The sequence below is a fragment of the Delphinapterus leucas genome, unplaced genomic scaffold (genome assembly GCF_059928025.1).
Source record: "Delphinapterus leucas isolate spDelLeu-1000000601 "Yukka" unplaced genomic scaffold, BTC_Dleu_Yukka2 spDelLeu_asBTCV2_sq61, whole genome shotgun sequence".
Taxonomy (NCBI): domain Eukaryota; kingdom Metazoa; phylum Chordata; class Mammalia; order Artiodactyla; family Monodontidae; genus Delphinapterus; species Delphinapterus leucas.
Genome location: NW_028322270.1, coordinates 1,564,100 through 1,579,582, shown reverse-complemented (window position 1 = coordinate 1,579,582; position 15,483 = coordinate 1,564,100). Strand labels below are relative to the sequence as shown.

Below are 15,483 nucleotides of genomic sequence, written 5' to 3'. Positions count from 1 at the left end.
GCTGTGTTGTCCTGTCAGGTACTGAGATTAAAATCTGTTTACAAAAAATAAATAAATAAGAAAAAAAATCTGTTTACAACATTCAGCAAAAGAGGGTTGGCTCCCTTTGGAAATTTATTTGTACTTCAAAGGATGCTAAATAGAAACAGGATCGAAGATATGTTTGAAAGAAATATGCTGTATTTGAAGTGGAATCATCTCCCATCTTTAGTGAAAATAGCTCCATAATATCCCAGAAGCCAGGAGCACTATAGAGAGATTGTTTGGGTGGAATTACCAAATACACTTACTTACATTAAATTAATATCAATAGTAGTCAATACACTTTGATCATTTTCTATATATAGTAGTATACTTTATGTGGCTTATGTTATTAATCTATGAGGAGTCACTCAATGTTTGTCAACGTCACAAATTAATAAATTGAGTTTAATACAGATTAGGTATCTTTTCTCAAGATTATGAAACTAGAAAGCATCAGAATAAGAGTTTTCAAACCCTTATTTAGCAAGGCAGTATATACTTCCGAATGCATATGATTAAGAAACAAGTTATCTCATACTTTATGTATATGTTATTTGATACTAAGAGACTCAGTCAGTCCTTCTGAGGGTACAGGTAACGGTAAACGCTTTTTCTTTCCACCCAAAAGCTTCAGATAAAATGTTTTTCAGTGAATTGACTGTAAATAAAATTTTAATTTTATCTTAACAATATGCTAGAAAGATAGTTTTAAAAGCTTTTCATAATTCAAGATGATTTATATAATTTATATAATGTTCACATTAATTAAAACATGGTAACTGGGGTATACGTATGGATAATTAGATTAAGTTGGTAAACTAAATATTCTGTCTAACATAGATTATAAATTTGAGTGGACAAGAAAAATATGTTGCAATATCCATTTGAGCAACAGCAGCTTCTTAGTACAAACACCATGCTTAATATAACTATCCCTAGATATAAGTGAAAAATATCAATTATCACAGTTTTGCTTTTTGCTTTTTTTAGTAAACAAAAGAGATATTAAGTTTCAGAATGATGAGCTCAACTTTCTTATTCCATGTGTCATTAGGATGTGGTATATAAATATTCTCCAACTTTGCTCTATATCTTCACAACAAAGTGCAATGATAAACTAATGCTTTGCAATCTGAAAATTCCATTTGTCACTTTTTTCCTCTAAGGGTGTCAGATTGAAAAACCTTTCTGATTTATGATCTGTGCTTCAATTACAGTTGAATTCAAGACTACATGAAAGAACTTGGTGCTGACAGTATTCAGTTTTCACATGGATATGGTTTTCCAAGACACCATAGTTTTCTGCTCCTTGTCCTTACTCATCTGTCTACTTGCCTCTTAGATTAAATATTTTCAACAAATATGCTTATTTGAAAGGGTCTTGTTTGAATTTTAATGTTATTATTTTGCTGCCCCATTTATACCTTATACTTAAATAAATTGCTACTCCCCACTGCTGTAGCTTGTTACAAAGTCTCCATTGTGGATTACAAAAATGTTTCATAATATCTGACCCTGAGGTGGCTAACATGATTCCAACACAGTATCTACAGGATAAATCCAAGCACCTCAAGGATAGATAGGTGTAGAAAGATCAAGTTAACAAAAACTAACACTTATAATATGAAAAAAAAAACTAGAACAACATGCAGTGCTTAACAAATAATATACTGAGAAGAATATGAATATTACAATGTCTATATTTGTTGTCACTCACATAGAAGTATGGTGTTATCATTAGTCATTGAATTAGCCTAGCTAGATTTTGATGGCTAAGAACACTCTCCAAATAGGCATCTTGATTTTTTCCACTGAGATGGGATTGGAATTTCAGTTCTCCAACTAAGAGATGTTTTATATCAACCCAACTTGACATAATTAGCCAATTCTCAATTTAATGTGTCATCCAATCTCTCCCCACTGATGTTCATAAATTTTGTATACACTCTGATTTCATTGGATTATTCATTATTTTTGACTTGACTCTCTATTCCAAGGGAAAAATAAAAGGTTTTGTAGTACATTATAGTAGTTGCTAGATCATATACCTAAATTTTAGCTTCTTTTCACATTTATAATCATAAATCTATTAAATTAATTTCCAGAACATTTTGAAATATAGCTGGATTGAGATACACATTCTTGTCATGTTTAGATACGTCTGTTGGTACTTATGCTTTCTTTGAATTTTATTAAACATTGAATTGATTTTATCAAGTATAAAAATATATTCTCTCTTAAGATTTAATTGCTATTTACTAGTGATATTTGAGATTTGCTTTTTTTAAAATAATGCAAGTCAGTCTGTGGTTTGACACAGTAAAGTCCATTTCAACTTATAGCCCAGAACTATTTAAATAATATGAGAATTCGTTGATTTTAGGTATATGAAAATTTCCTTTCTAAAGACCTGTGATTCTTGTACCTTTCAACATGGTAGTTTTTGTAGATCTTTTAAAAAATTTCTTCATTATTATGGTACTATTCAGTATTCTTCTCATATATTCATCAATGATGCTAATGTATCTTAATATAAATAATCAATTTTATTTAGTAATTAAATAAATTACCATAGAATTATTTTTAAAATACCTTATGATTTTACAACATTTATATTAGGAGTCATCAAGCTCTAAGATATTTTTCCTGAAGAGATCTGGCAAGATTTTATATAAATTTTGAGTAAATGCTTATTTTTGCCTTTTTTCTACTTTATTTCATATTCACACCACAATAATGACTCTTCTAATTTAAAATATAAACCATAGAGATTTCCTTAAAGGTGGCAGGGGAGGACTGGAACTGTCAAAGACAGAGTGACAGGTGGGGTTGGGAATAAGTGAACGGTCTTGACAGACTCAAAGTTGCTGGCAGCTTGGAACTGCACCCCTGGTAGGACAGTGGATGGATCTTGCAACTGTACACTTTGGACATAAACTGGTTAGTGGGCTGCTTGGGCCGGCATTCAGCATGCACCATGAAGAGCAATGTGAGGGAAACTGGTACCCAAGTAGGGGCCTTCTGTGTGGTGCTGTCTCGATGGTGTCTTAGGTGTGGAATTGTCCATGCACTTGGGGCAGTAGAGCTTCACCAGGGCCTCACCTGGGGTGTCAGAAAGGCTATTGGAAAGCATTGGCTTGTTCTCACAGTGCACATGGGGCAGTAGCCGAACTCTCCCTGCTGGTACTTTTCCAACATCTGGGTGGTGCCATGGTTTGTGAGGATATAGGTGGTCTGGGTGAACCCATACAGCATCTTGGCTGACTGCTTAATCAGGGTTCTCTGGTTGGGGTTGTCTTCGAGCTCTTCATCAGGCTCCAGGTCCAAGATCATGTCTAGAGCTTGTCTACAGTGAGGCACCTGCTCATTGAGTTGACTGAGATTAAATTTGTCCTGGATGGAGTCTTCATCCACTTCACAGAAGAATTCATAGTCATGGAGCCCACAGAACCAGTATAAATAACACTTCCTGATGTTTAAATCATTTTTTTTTAATTTGTCATTTATTTTTCCTTACTGATTTCCTGATGCTTCTTTGTCTCTGTAATTTTGCTTTCTTGAGTGATCATAAAAGTCTTTGAAAGTTAGGGGTCTTTTTTTTCTTTTGTTTTGCAAAGCATGCCATGATTAAAATGTGTTTCTACTTATTTTAATGAATTAATAAAAATATGGGAATGATATTTTTAATTTCTATGTACTTTTAAGTGTTTATTGAACATAGTATCGGTAAAGACTAGTAACCACATCAAAAGAGTTCAGCTCAATGGATTGATTTCACATGTCAGAAGATACCTGCTTAGTCAGACTCAGATCAAAAACAGAATACCAATAACCTAGCACATTCTCATCTCAGTAAAAACTGTTCCAGTTAACTGCTCTCATGACTTCTAAAACCAGAGATTCGTCCTGTCTTTTTTTGTACTTAGTATTGATAAATTATGCATTATGCACATTATAGACGATCAATTCCCATTGTGTGAGTATTCCACAATTTTCACGGCTTCTCCTATGAGTGGATATTTATGTGGGTAGCACCCAGTTTGGGCTTACAAATAATGCTATAATGAATATTCTAGTGCATGCCTTTCAGTGAACTTATGAATGCATTCCTGTTGGGTTTAGGTATATATATAGGAGTGGAGCTGATTATCTTTGGAACTGTGTATCTTCAGCTTTTGTAAATACTGCAGTTTTTCGAACTGTCCTTATGCTTGAGGTTTTTTTTTTTCTATTGATACCAATTTTTTTTAGTACATCTTTATTGGAGTATAATTGCTTCACAATACCATGTTTCTGTTGCACAACAAAGCAAATCAGCCGTATGCATACACATGTCCCCATGTCCCCTCCCTCTTAAGCCTCCCTCCCATCCTCCCTATCCCACCCTTCTAGGTCACCTCAAAGCACCGAGCTGATCTCCCTGTGCTATGCTGCTTCTTCCCACCAGCCAACTGTTTTACATTCGGGAGTGTATATACATCAATGCTACTCTCACTTTGCCCCAGCTTCCCCCTCCCACCCCACGTCATCAAGTCCATTTTCTATGTCTACCTCTTTATTCCTGCCCTGCAACTAGGTTCATCAGTACTATTTTTTTTTAGATTCCATATATATGCATTAACATATGGTGACATACTTCACTCTGTATGACAGACTCTAGGTCCACCCACCTCACTACAAATAACTCAATTTAGTTCCTTTTTATGGCTGAGTAATATTCCATTGTATATATGTGCCACATCTTCTTTATCCATTCCTCTGTTGATGGACACTTAGGTTGGTTCCATGTCCTGGCTATTGTAAATAGTGCTGCAATGAACATTGGGGTGCATGTCTCTTTTTGAATTATGGTTCTCTCAGAGTATATGCCCAATAGTGGGATTGCTAGGTCATATGGTAGTTCTTTTTTTAGTTCTTTAAGGACTCTCCATACTGTTTTCCATAGTTGTTGGATCAATTTACATTCCCACCAACAGTGCAGGAGGGCTCCCTTTTCACCACACCCTTTCCAGCATTCATTGTTTCTAGATTTTTTGATAATGGCCATTCTGACTGGCGTGAGGTGATACCTCATTGTAGTTTTGATTTGCATTTCTCTAATAATTAGTGATGTTGAGCATCTTTTCATGTGCCTTTTGGCCAACTGTATGTCTTCCTTGGTGAAATGTCTATTTAGGTCTTCTGCCCACTTTTTAACTGGATTGCTTGCTTGTTTGCTATTGAGCTGCATGAGCTATTTGTATATTTTGGAGATTAATCCTTTGTTGTTTTATTTGCAAATATTTTCTCCCATTCGGAGGGTTGTCTTTTTGTCTTGTTTATGGTTTCCTTTGCTGTGCAAAAGCTTTTAAGTTTAATTAAGTCCCATTTGTTTATTTTTGGTTTTATTTCTGTTACTCTAGGAGGTGGGTCAAAAAAGTTCTTCCTGTGGTTTATGTCAGAGTGTTTTTCCTATGTTTTCCTCCAAAAGTTTTATAGTGTCTGGTCTTACATTTAAGTCATTAATCCATTTGGAGTTTATTTTTGTGTATGGTGTTAGGTAGTGTTCTAATTTCATTCTTTTACATGTAGTTCTCCAGTTTTCCCAGCACCACTTATTGAAGAGGCTGTCTTTTCTCCATTGTATGTTCTTGCCTCCTTTGTCATAAAACAGGTGTCCATATGTGCATGGATTTATCTCTGGTCATTCTGTCCTGTACCATTGATCTATATTTGTTTTTGTGCCAGTACCTTACTGTCTTGATTACTGTAGCTTTGTGGTATAGTTTGAAGTCAGGGAGCCTAATTCCTCCAACTCCATTTTTTTTTTCTCAAGCTTGCTTTGGCTATTTGGGGTCTTTTGTGTTTCCATATGAATTGTAAGATTTTTTGTTCCAGTTCTGTGAAGAATGCCATTGGTAGTTTGATAGGGATTACACTGAATCTGTAGATGGTTTAGGCTATATCATCATTTTCACAATATTGATTCTTCCAATCCAAGAACATGGTATATTTCTCCAACTGTTTTTTGTCATCTTTGGTTTCTTTCATCAGTGTTTTACAGTTTTCTGAGTACAAGTCTTTTGCCTCCTTAGGCAGGTTTATTCCTAGGTATTTTATTCTTTTTGCTGCAGTGGTAAATGGGAGTGTTTCCTTAATTTCTCTTTCTGATTTTTTGTTGGTGGTGTGTAGGAATGCCAGAGATTTCTGTGCATTAATTTTGTATCCTGCAACTTTATCAAACTCATTGATTAGTTCTAGTAGTTTTCTGGTGGTATCTTTAGGATTTTCTATGTATAGCATCATGTTATCAGCAAAGAGTGACGGTTTTAATCCTTATTTTTCCAGTTTGTATTTCTTTTTTTTCTCTGATTGCCATGGCTAGGACTTCCAAAACTATGATGAATAAGAGTGGCAAGAGTGGACATCCTTCTCTTGTTCATGATCCTAGTGGAAATGCTTTCAGCTTTTCACCATTGAGTATGATGCTTGCTGTGGGTTTGTCATATATGGACTTTATTATGTTGAGGTAGGTTCCCTCTATGCCCACTTTCTGGAGGGTTTTTATAATAAATTGGTGTTGAATTTTGTCAGAAGCTTTTTCTGCATCTACTGAGATGATCATATTGTTTTTATTCCTTAAATTGTTAATGTGGTGTATCACATTGATTGATCTGCATATATTGAAGAATCCTTGCATCCCTGGGATAAATCCCACTTGATCATGGTGTGTGATCCTTTTAATGTGCTGTTGGATTCTGTTTGCTAGTGTTTTGTTCAGGATTTTTACATCTCTGCTCATCAGTGATATTGGCCTGTAGTTTTCATTTTTTGTGATACCTTTTTCTGGTTTTGGTATCAGGGTGCTGGTGGCTTCGTATAATGAATTTGGGAGTGTTTCTCCCTCAGCAATTTTTTGGAAGAGTTTGAGAAGGATTGGTGTTTGCTCTTCTCTAAATGTGCTCTTCTCTAAATGTTTGATAGAATTCACCTGAGAAGCCATCTTGTCCTGGACATTTTTTTGTTGGAAGATTTTTAATTATGGTTTCAATTTCATTACTTGTCATAGGTCTATTCATATTTTCTAATTCTTCCTGGTTCAGTCTTGGAAAATTGTACCTTTCAAAGAATTTGTCCATTTCTTCACGGTTGTCCATTTTATTGGCATATGGTTGTTTGTAGTAGTCTCTTATAATCCTTTGTATTTCTGCAGTGTCAGTTGTGATTTCTCCTTTTTCATTTCTAATTTTATTGATTTGTGTCCCCTCCCTCTTTTTCTTGATGATTCTGTCTAAGGGTTTATCAATTTTGTTTATCTTCTCAAAGAACCAGCTTTTAGTTTTATTGATCTTTGCTATTGTTTTCTTCATTTCTATTTCATTTATTTCTGCTCTGATCTTTATGATTTCTTTCCTTCCTCTGACTTTGGGTTTTCTTTGCTCTTCTTTCTTTAGTTGTCTTAAAAGTAACATTAGATTGTTTATGTGAGATTTTTCTTGTTTCTTGAGGTGAGATTGAATTGCTGTAAACTTCCCTCTTAGAACTGCTTTTGCTGTGATGCATAGGTTTTGGGTCATTGTGTTTTCATTGTCATTTGTTTCTATGTATTTTTTTATTTCTTCTTTGATTTCTTCAGTGATCTCTTGGTTATTTAGGAGCGCACTGTTTAACTTCCATGTTTTTTTGTGGTTTTTACAGGTTTTTTCCTGTAATTGATTTCCAATCTCATAGTGTTGTGGTCAGAAAAAATGCTTAATAGGTTTCAATTTTCTTAAATTTACCGAGGCTTGATTTGTGACCCAAGATGTGATCTATCCTGGAGAATGTTCCATGAGCACTTGAGAATAAAGTGTATTCCATCACTTTTGGGTGGAATGTTCTATAAATATCAATTAGATCTATGTGGTCTATTATGTCATTTAAAGTTTGTGTTTCCTTATTAATTTTCTGTCTGGATAATCTGTCCATTGGTGTAAGTGAGGTGTTAAAGTCCCCTACTATTATTTTGTTACTGTTGATTTTTCCTTTCATGGTTGATAGCATTTGCCTTATGTATTGAAGTGCTCCTATGTTGGGTGCATAAACGTTTATAATTGTTATATCTTCTTTTTGGACTGATCCTTTGATTATTATGGAATGTCCCTCCTTATCTCTTGGAACAGTCTTTATTTTAAAGTCTATTTTATCTGATACAAGTATTGCTACTCCAGCTTTCTTTTGATTTCCATTTGCATGGAATATCTATTTCCATCCCTTCACTTTCAGTCTGTATGTGTCCCTAGGACTGAATTGGGTCTCTTGTAGGCAGCATATATATGGGTCTTTTTTTGTATCCATTCAGCCAGTCCGTGTCCTTTGGTTGCAGCATTTAGTTTATTTACTTTCAAGGTTATTATTGATATGTATGTTCCTATTACCATTTTCTTAATTGTTTTCGGTTTGTTTTTGTGGGTCTTTTTCTTCTCTTTGTGTTTCCTGCTTAGGGAAGTTTCTTTAGCATTTGTTGTAAACTGTTTTCATGGTGCTGAATTCCCTTAGCTTTGGTTTGTCTGAAAAGCTTTTGACTTCTCCATCAAACCTGAATTAAATCCTTGCTGGGTACAGTAATCTTGGTTGTAGGTTTTTTTCTTTCATCACTTTAAGTATATCCTGCCACTCCCTTCTGGCTTGCAGGGTTTCCACTGAAAAATCAGCTGATAACCTTACGGGGATTCCTTTGTATATTATTTTTTTGTTTTTCTCTTGCTGTTTTAATATTTTTCTTTGCATTTAATTTTTGTTAATTTGATGAATATGTGTACTGGTGTATTTTTCCTAGGTTTTATCCTGTATTGGGACTCTCTGTGCTTCCTGGATTTGGGTGACTCTTTCCTTTCCCATGTTAAGGAAGTTTTCCACTATAATCTCTTCAAATATTTTCTCAGACCATTTGTTTTTCTCTTCTTCTTCTGGGACGCCTATAATTTGAATGTTGGTGCATTTAGTATTGTCCCAGTGGTCTCTGAGATTGTCTTCAATTCTTTTCATTCTTTTTTTCTTTATTTTTCTCCTCAGCAGTTATTTCCACCATTTTGCCTTCCAGCTCACTTATTCATTCTTCTGCTTCCGCTATTCTTTTACTGATTCCTTCTAGTGTGTTTTTCATTTCAGTTATTGTGTTGTTCATCTCTGTTTGTTTGTTCTTTAGTTCTTCTAGGTCTTTGTTAAACACTTCTTGTATTTTCTCAATCCGTGCTTCCATTCTATTTCTGAGATTCTGAATCATCTTTGCTATCATTACTCTGAATTCTTTTTCAGGTAGATTGCCTATTTCCTTTTCATTTACTTGGTCTTGTAGGTTTTTACCTTGCTCCTTCAACTGTGACATATTTTTTTGCCATCTCATTTTTTTTTTTTTTAATGAGTAGGTTGTGTTCCTGTTTTACTGGTTGTTTGGCCTGAGGCTTCCAACACTAGAGTTTGTAGGCTATTGAGTAGAGATGGTCTTTGTGCTGAGATGAGGACCTCTGGGAGACCTCACTCTGAAGAATATTCCCTGGAGTCTGAGGTTCTCTGTTAGTCCAGTGGTTCAGACTCAGAGCTCCCATTGCAAGAGCTTCCGCCCGACCCTGAGGTCACGAATCAAGATCCCACAAGCCATGTTGGGCAGCAAAAAAAAGAAAAAAACAAAGAACAGTAACAAAGTAAAAATAAAATTAGACTAGGAAACTAACAGATTTATTAGAGAAAATGTAAAAATAAAAATATATATGAATCAACAACTGGAATGTACATCAGTACCCTGTAGCAAAAAAGAGGAGGAGGGAAAAGGAAAAAAAAAAAAGGTGGGGGAGAGAAGGCCTTGGCTGTGGAGAGCAATGCCTAAGTAAGGGTGAGGTTTGGGTGGTGTATGGGGCCAATGCTCAGGACCCACAAGGCTGGAAAACGTCCTGAGGGCTGTGGGGGGTGGGGCTTATACTCAAGGAACAGTAGGAACCCAGGCGTGCCACCCGCCCCTGGTCTCAGAGGGTAGGGGACCTCACCTGGGAGCCCAGCAGGGGCAGAGCAAATGCCCTCCTCTCCTCTCCTGCTCCTCTGGTCTGGGGTCTGGGAGGGTCCCTCCTGCCTGCCTCTCTGATCTCCCAGGCCTCTCTCCTATGTCCCCAGGACCAATACGGTAGGGGGAAAAGGGGGCCTTGGAGGTCAGGGGACCAGCCTGTGGTCTCAGCAGGCTCCCTGTGCCCAAGTGAGTAGGGTAATCACCCTCTGCTCCTCTCCTGATCCTCCTGGATGGCCCCTCCTATCTGCCACTCCTGATCTCCCCAGCCTCCCTCCTATGTCCTCAGGACCCATGTGGCCTGGATGGGGCTTTGAGGGGAGGGGGAATTGGCTTGGGAACTCAGCAGGCTCCCCGGCCCGAGGGACGCCAATCCTGTCTGGGCTCCACTTCTCCCCCATCGGTCTGCCTACATCCTACTCGTTCACTCTGAGGTTCCTCCTGTCTCCTTGGGGGTCAGAGTCCCCTACCAGTGGCTGGCAGACACCCTAGTTGTGGGGAGAAGCTAACTCTGCGTGTTCCCACACCGCCATCTTGACTCCTCCCCTGTGCTTGAGTTTTGAGGTACATAATTTACTTTGATATTTATAAGAAATCTAAAAACTCAGCTTTTATTTTCCTATTTACACAAACTTTCAGAAATGTGTGTTTTAACTTCAAAATATTTTATCACATTTTGTTATAATTACTAGTTTTATAACATTGTGGCAAGAAAATGTGATGTAAACCCTTATAATTTATCTGTTTTCAAGTGTGTTGCAATTTATTTTAAAATGTCCAAAGTATGTTGGAAAAATAGGAGGCAGAAAGTGGATAGAGTGAGAACATAGTTACATAGAAAGAACAGTCTACAGTTTAGTAGTTAAATGACCTCAATTTCCTTTTTCTATTATCTTCTTGTTATGTTGAAATTTTTTCCTTTTTCATACTATCATTGATTTCTTATTAACTTCTTTTTTACCTTCTTATCATTTTTTTCTAACACTCAATGGTTTCAGACTAATCATATCCCTAATTTAGACTGGTATATTTGTAAATATCAATTGACATTTCTTTCATTCTTCATCACTTTTTAAATAGTTTTTGTGTATAATTATTTTTTTTAACATTTTTATCAAACATTTGGGTAATTTGTTTCTCTCTGAATACATGTAGTTATCGCATCTTTAAAACTCAGACTTTATACTTTGCTTTTGTTTCAGGAATTTAACCAAAAAAAGAATTATTGCTGTGACATTTATAATCATATTAATGTTTCTTGTTGTCTTAGGGCCTCTAGTGTGGCTGTAATTTTTAGATTTTGTTTTTTACTTTCTTAGCAGTATTTTTTAATCTCACCTAAACCCATTTTTGCCTCATTATTCCTTTTTCATTCCAGCCTGTTCTTCCCATCTAATTAGTTATTGCTGTTTTATAGACATTATGTATTTTTATGTGATTATGACAACAAAAGTTTTCCTGAAATTCCTCCTAGGTCATTGAGTGTTTTTTTGACACATATGTACTGGGCTCCTATTTTCCAAAAATGATTCTAGGTCTTGGGGACTGATCAACTAGCAAGGAAAACTTGAGTTCTTGCACTTGAGGAACTTGAATTCTGGCAGGGGCAAGGGAGGCAATCAATAAAATATTTGGAAAATAAAAGAATAAACATAGTAGATAAAAATTCATGTTATGAAAAAAATCTAACAGGCCAAGAGTTTTCATAGTACATTGGGGCAGTTGATGTGGAGTGGTCAGGCGTGGCCTCTGTGAGGAATGAAATTGAAGGAGTAAGCCAGGCGATTATGTGGGGAAAGCCATTTCCAGACAAAGAAATATCCTGTGCAAAAGACTTAAGTCAGGTCTAGTACAAAATACATCTTCTCACCATTGGAAAAATATTACTTTCATGTACATTTGCATCTTTACACTGTCAAAGTATCATTATTTAGTTTAATACAGTCTTTGCTCCAATTATCACAAACAAATGTAGAAATGCATTATCTCTTCTTTGGATGAACTTAATCTGGATACTTTATCAGAATATTTTAAGGTATATCATGAGCTACAATTTGTTAATATAAAACTTAAAGAGCCAGTTAAAAAATATGAAGTTGATTTTTTTATCATTAATTTAGAACAATTTTACATGCTTCCAATTAATTTAGAGATTACCAAAAAAAGGGCATTTAAAAAGCATTTGATCTTCAGAAAACCTTTACTAAGTAATTATAAGCTCTTAAGATCACTTTCCTTTAGGGCTTCCCTGGTGGCACAGTGGTTGAGAGTCCGCCTGCCGATGCAGGGGACACAGGTTCGTGCCACGGTCCGGGAAGATCCCACATGCCGCGGAGTGGCTAGGCCCGTAAGCCATGGCCGATGAACCTGCGTGTCCAGAGCCTGTGCTCCACAACGGGAGAAGCTGCAACAGTGAGAGGCCTGCGTACTGCCAAAAAAAAAAAAAATCACTCTCCTTTGAAAAGGAAAGCATGTGTTCTTTTGTTTTTCATTCTGGGCAAAAGAAGTTTGCTCAATATTTTCCAAAATAAATATTTCTAGATGCACAGTAAGTTAGCAAAAGACGAGAATATGAGCTATGTAAATTTTGAAAATTTTAGTGGATTATGTTTGTCACTAATTTCTAGTACTGACTCCTCTCACTAGATCTTTTTAGAACTGTATTTAGTTTTTTGCTGTTGTTGTTTCTTTTTTTTTTTTTTTTTGCATATTGCCTTTATTTTGCAGAAAATGTTTTGCTCATTGTCTTTGGCTATTTTTTTCAGAAGAAAAATATTGCCATTGTATGTTTAACAATACAAGAGGCAATTACATATGCTCAAAATAAACGCATTCTATTGGGCAGAACAGTGAAATTTCCATTTCAGTTAAAGTCTGTTGTCCTCAACTATGAATTTATTATTTTGTCCCTAACAGCTTAACTATAAGTATGATAGCTGTCACAAAAGGGACCTGAAAACTACTCTGAAGAAACAAGAAATGCAATTGAAAGTATGCTTTTTATTTCACTAAATAAGACGAGTTGAGTTTATTAATTCTAGTGTGTCAAATCTTCTATATTCTGTAAGAGACACAAACAAATAAGTTTCTGGATCTTAGCAAACAAAATTTTATTATGATCAAGTAATGGTGATTTAATAGTCCAACTGAGTTTTGTTTCCATACTTAAATTCATCTGTAGCATACAAACACAACATAGGACTACACTTGTGTTGCAGATGATGGGTGGGGTTATTTTTTTGATGAACAACAGAACATATATTGCTTTTCATATTTTAAAGTGAAGTTAATAAGATTTTTTTTTCTTTCTTGACCTATGAGACTGTCATTTTGTACCTAGATCAAATCCTGAGTAAAAGTGGTAGACATAAAAAAAAAATAGTGTATATTTTAAGGAAAGGCTTTGGTTTACATGGAAGGTGGTGACAGGGATATCCATGAGGTTATGAGGCCAAGGTGTGATATTGGCTGTCAGGAATATCTGTGGCCAGGACATGGTTCTTATAGAGTGAGAATCCTGAGGAGAAGGGACCTGAGATTATTTGGGTAAGATAGTGTTCACTGGGAAGGACTGGACTCCCAGCCCATTAGGTAGCTATGCTGTCTGAGACCCTGGTGTGAAGGTGCTCTGCTAGCTGACCACAGGTTGGGGTACTGATGCAGTCCTGTTGTGCTCAGGAGTAACATGATAGTATGTACACACATGCTGAGGCTGGGCTAAGTTCATGGGATCAGATCATGGACAACTTGCAAATGAATTGTCAGAATAGGTTGGAGAATTTTTCCAATGAGTGTATGGGCTAAGTATGAGCTTGTCCAAGTGGGGAGGAGTCCTAGGCACAGCTTTGAGGACAGGGACAGGGATGTGTGAACTGTGGTTCCTCAGCATAGAGCATTTTTCACAGCCATGGGTGGAGAAAAGTGAGACAGGACCTCCAAACTGAGGATGGGGGTTGACAGCAGATAGGAGGAACTGAGTCCGGGGATAAGCTACTTCCATTAGTAATACCCAGGTTGCTGTTTGTCTCTGGGTTCTTCCATCTTATCTTTGTGATCCCTGCTTCTTTTTGCATCACAGCAAGCCCTTGCAAATGAGTTGTATTTAGTTTTAAGAGCTGTAATCTCTTTCTGGTAAGCCTTGACAGATATGCATTGAGTCTTGAGAATGCCGTGGCTGGTAGTCATCCCCTGTAGACCCTCAACTCATACTATATGAATTTAGAGCTTTTATTTATGTAAGAAGTTTCATATGCACATATGAATTGGACTGACCCCCCAGGCACCCACTCTCTGTTCACACACTTCCAGAAGTGGTTGCTCTCCATCACAAAATCCAAGATAAAACAACACATGGTGTTCGGGTCCAGGCCAGCCATACTCAATTTCAGCACTGGGAGCATCCTCCTGCTGTTATTGGTGACCATCACCTGGTCGGTGAGCTCTCTGAAGTGCAGCCATATCTAACTTTTCTTGGTTGACACTGGGGTCACCCTTCTCCCTGCCAGCCTGTAGCTCTCACTTCAAGGAGCTCAGCTGGTGGTCCACTCTATTGCAGGCTATTCTACAAGTTCCGGACGCCGAGGGAGATTGTCCTCTTGCTGACCCTTCCTCATGGCCCTCCAACCCAGACTTACTTACCCAAGAGCCATATTTAACTCCTTTCAACAGCCACTCTTCCAAGAAAAGGAGCAGCAAAGGTCCACAGTTCCCAGGCAGAGACCTGTGAGGAGAAGACTTGAAGGTAGGGGAGGGGCAGAGGGGTGAAGAAAGAGGATATTCCCCTTGAACTCCTGCAAGTCATGACTAAAGTAGCTCTTTGTGGCATTGGATTTGCTTTAAACAATTAAAAATCAGACTATTGACTAGCACACAAATATTTATAAAATATACAAATAAAACTATTGATATCTTTGAAGCCCATTTTTAAACAAAAGGAACATTTTAAAATGTGCCAGGATATAAATTATGGGTACCTCAGGATTATTATAACTTTTCTATAACATTTTATTAGATCTTTATGGTGTTTTTAAAAATGTTGGCCACTGATATTTGAAATTTGATAGGTATTTATAAAGTTTCCTCAAAGGATTCTTATGACAGCTAAATTTTTTGACTATTTAGACAGACACTTTTGGCTGGCTACTCGGTAAAGTACCACGTGCTGTGATTATTACTTTTTGTGCTTTCCAAGTCAACACCCAGATGCCTGTGAACCTGACCTGCACAGAGTAGTTATTTTGGTTCTTTAAACTGCCTGCCAGACGGTTGCAGTAGCTTTTTCATATGGGCAGATGGCCACTCCAGAACAAATCAAAATATAATATTTGGTCTCTGAACTTACTTTTGAATTCAAATCTTTGAATATGAATGCTAACTCAGATTGAATTTTGGGTTTGACTAATTGTTTTGATGTTCTTAGGCAGTTTTCATGAAACATATTTGAT

General features: G+C 36.7%; 1 protein-coding gene and 2 pseudogenes across 1 annotated transcript in view; 1 reads left to right on the top strand and 2 right to left on the bottom strand.

The window, feature by feature from the left end:
• Positions 1 to 15,483, top strand: part of LOC149743886 (uncharacterized) — a 151,347-nt gene that overhangs the window by 114,581 nt on the left and 21,283 nt on the right. Inside the window, exon 5 of the mRNA XM_089906089.1 lies at positions 1,242 to 14,780. The gene's annotated coding sequence lies outside the window, so the exon portion shown is untranslated. The remainder of the gene's footprint in view (positions 1 to 1,241; positions 14,781 to 15,483) is intronic.
• LOC149743887 (casein kinase II subunit beta-like) lies at positions 271 to 11,387 on the bottom strand (annotated as a pseudogene).
• LOC149743885 (T-box transcription factor T pseudogene) overlaps positions 3,433 to 15,483 on the bottom strand; it is a 70,665-nt pseudogene continuing 58,614 nt past the window's right edge.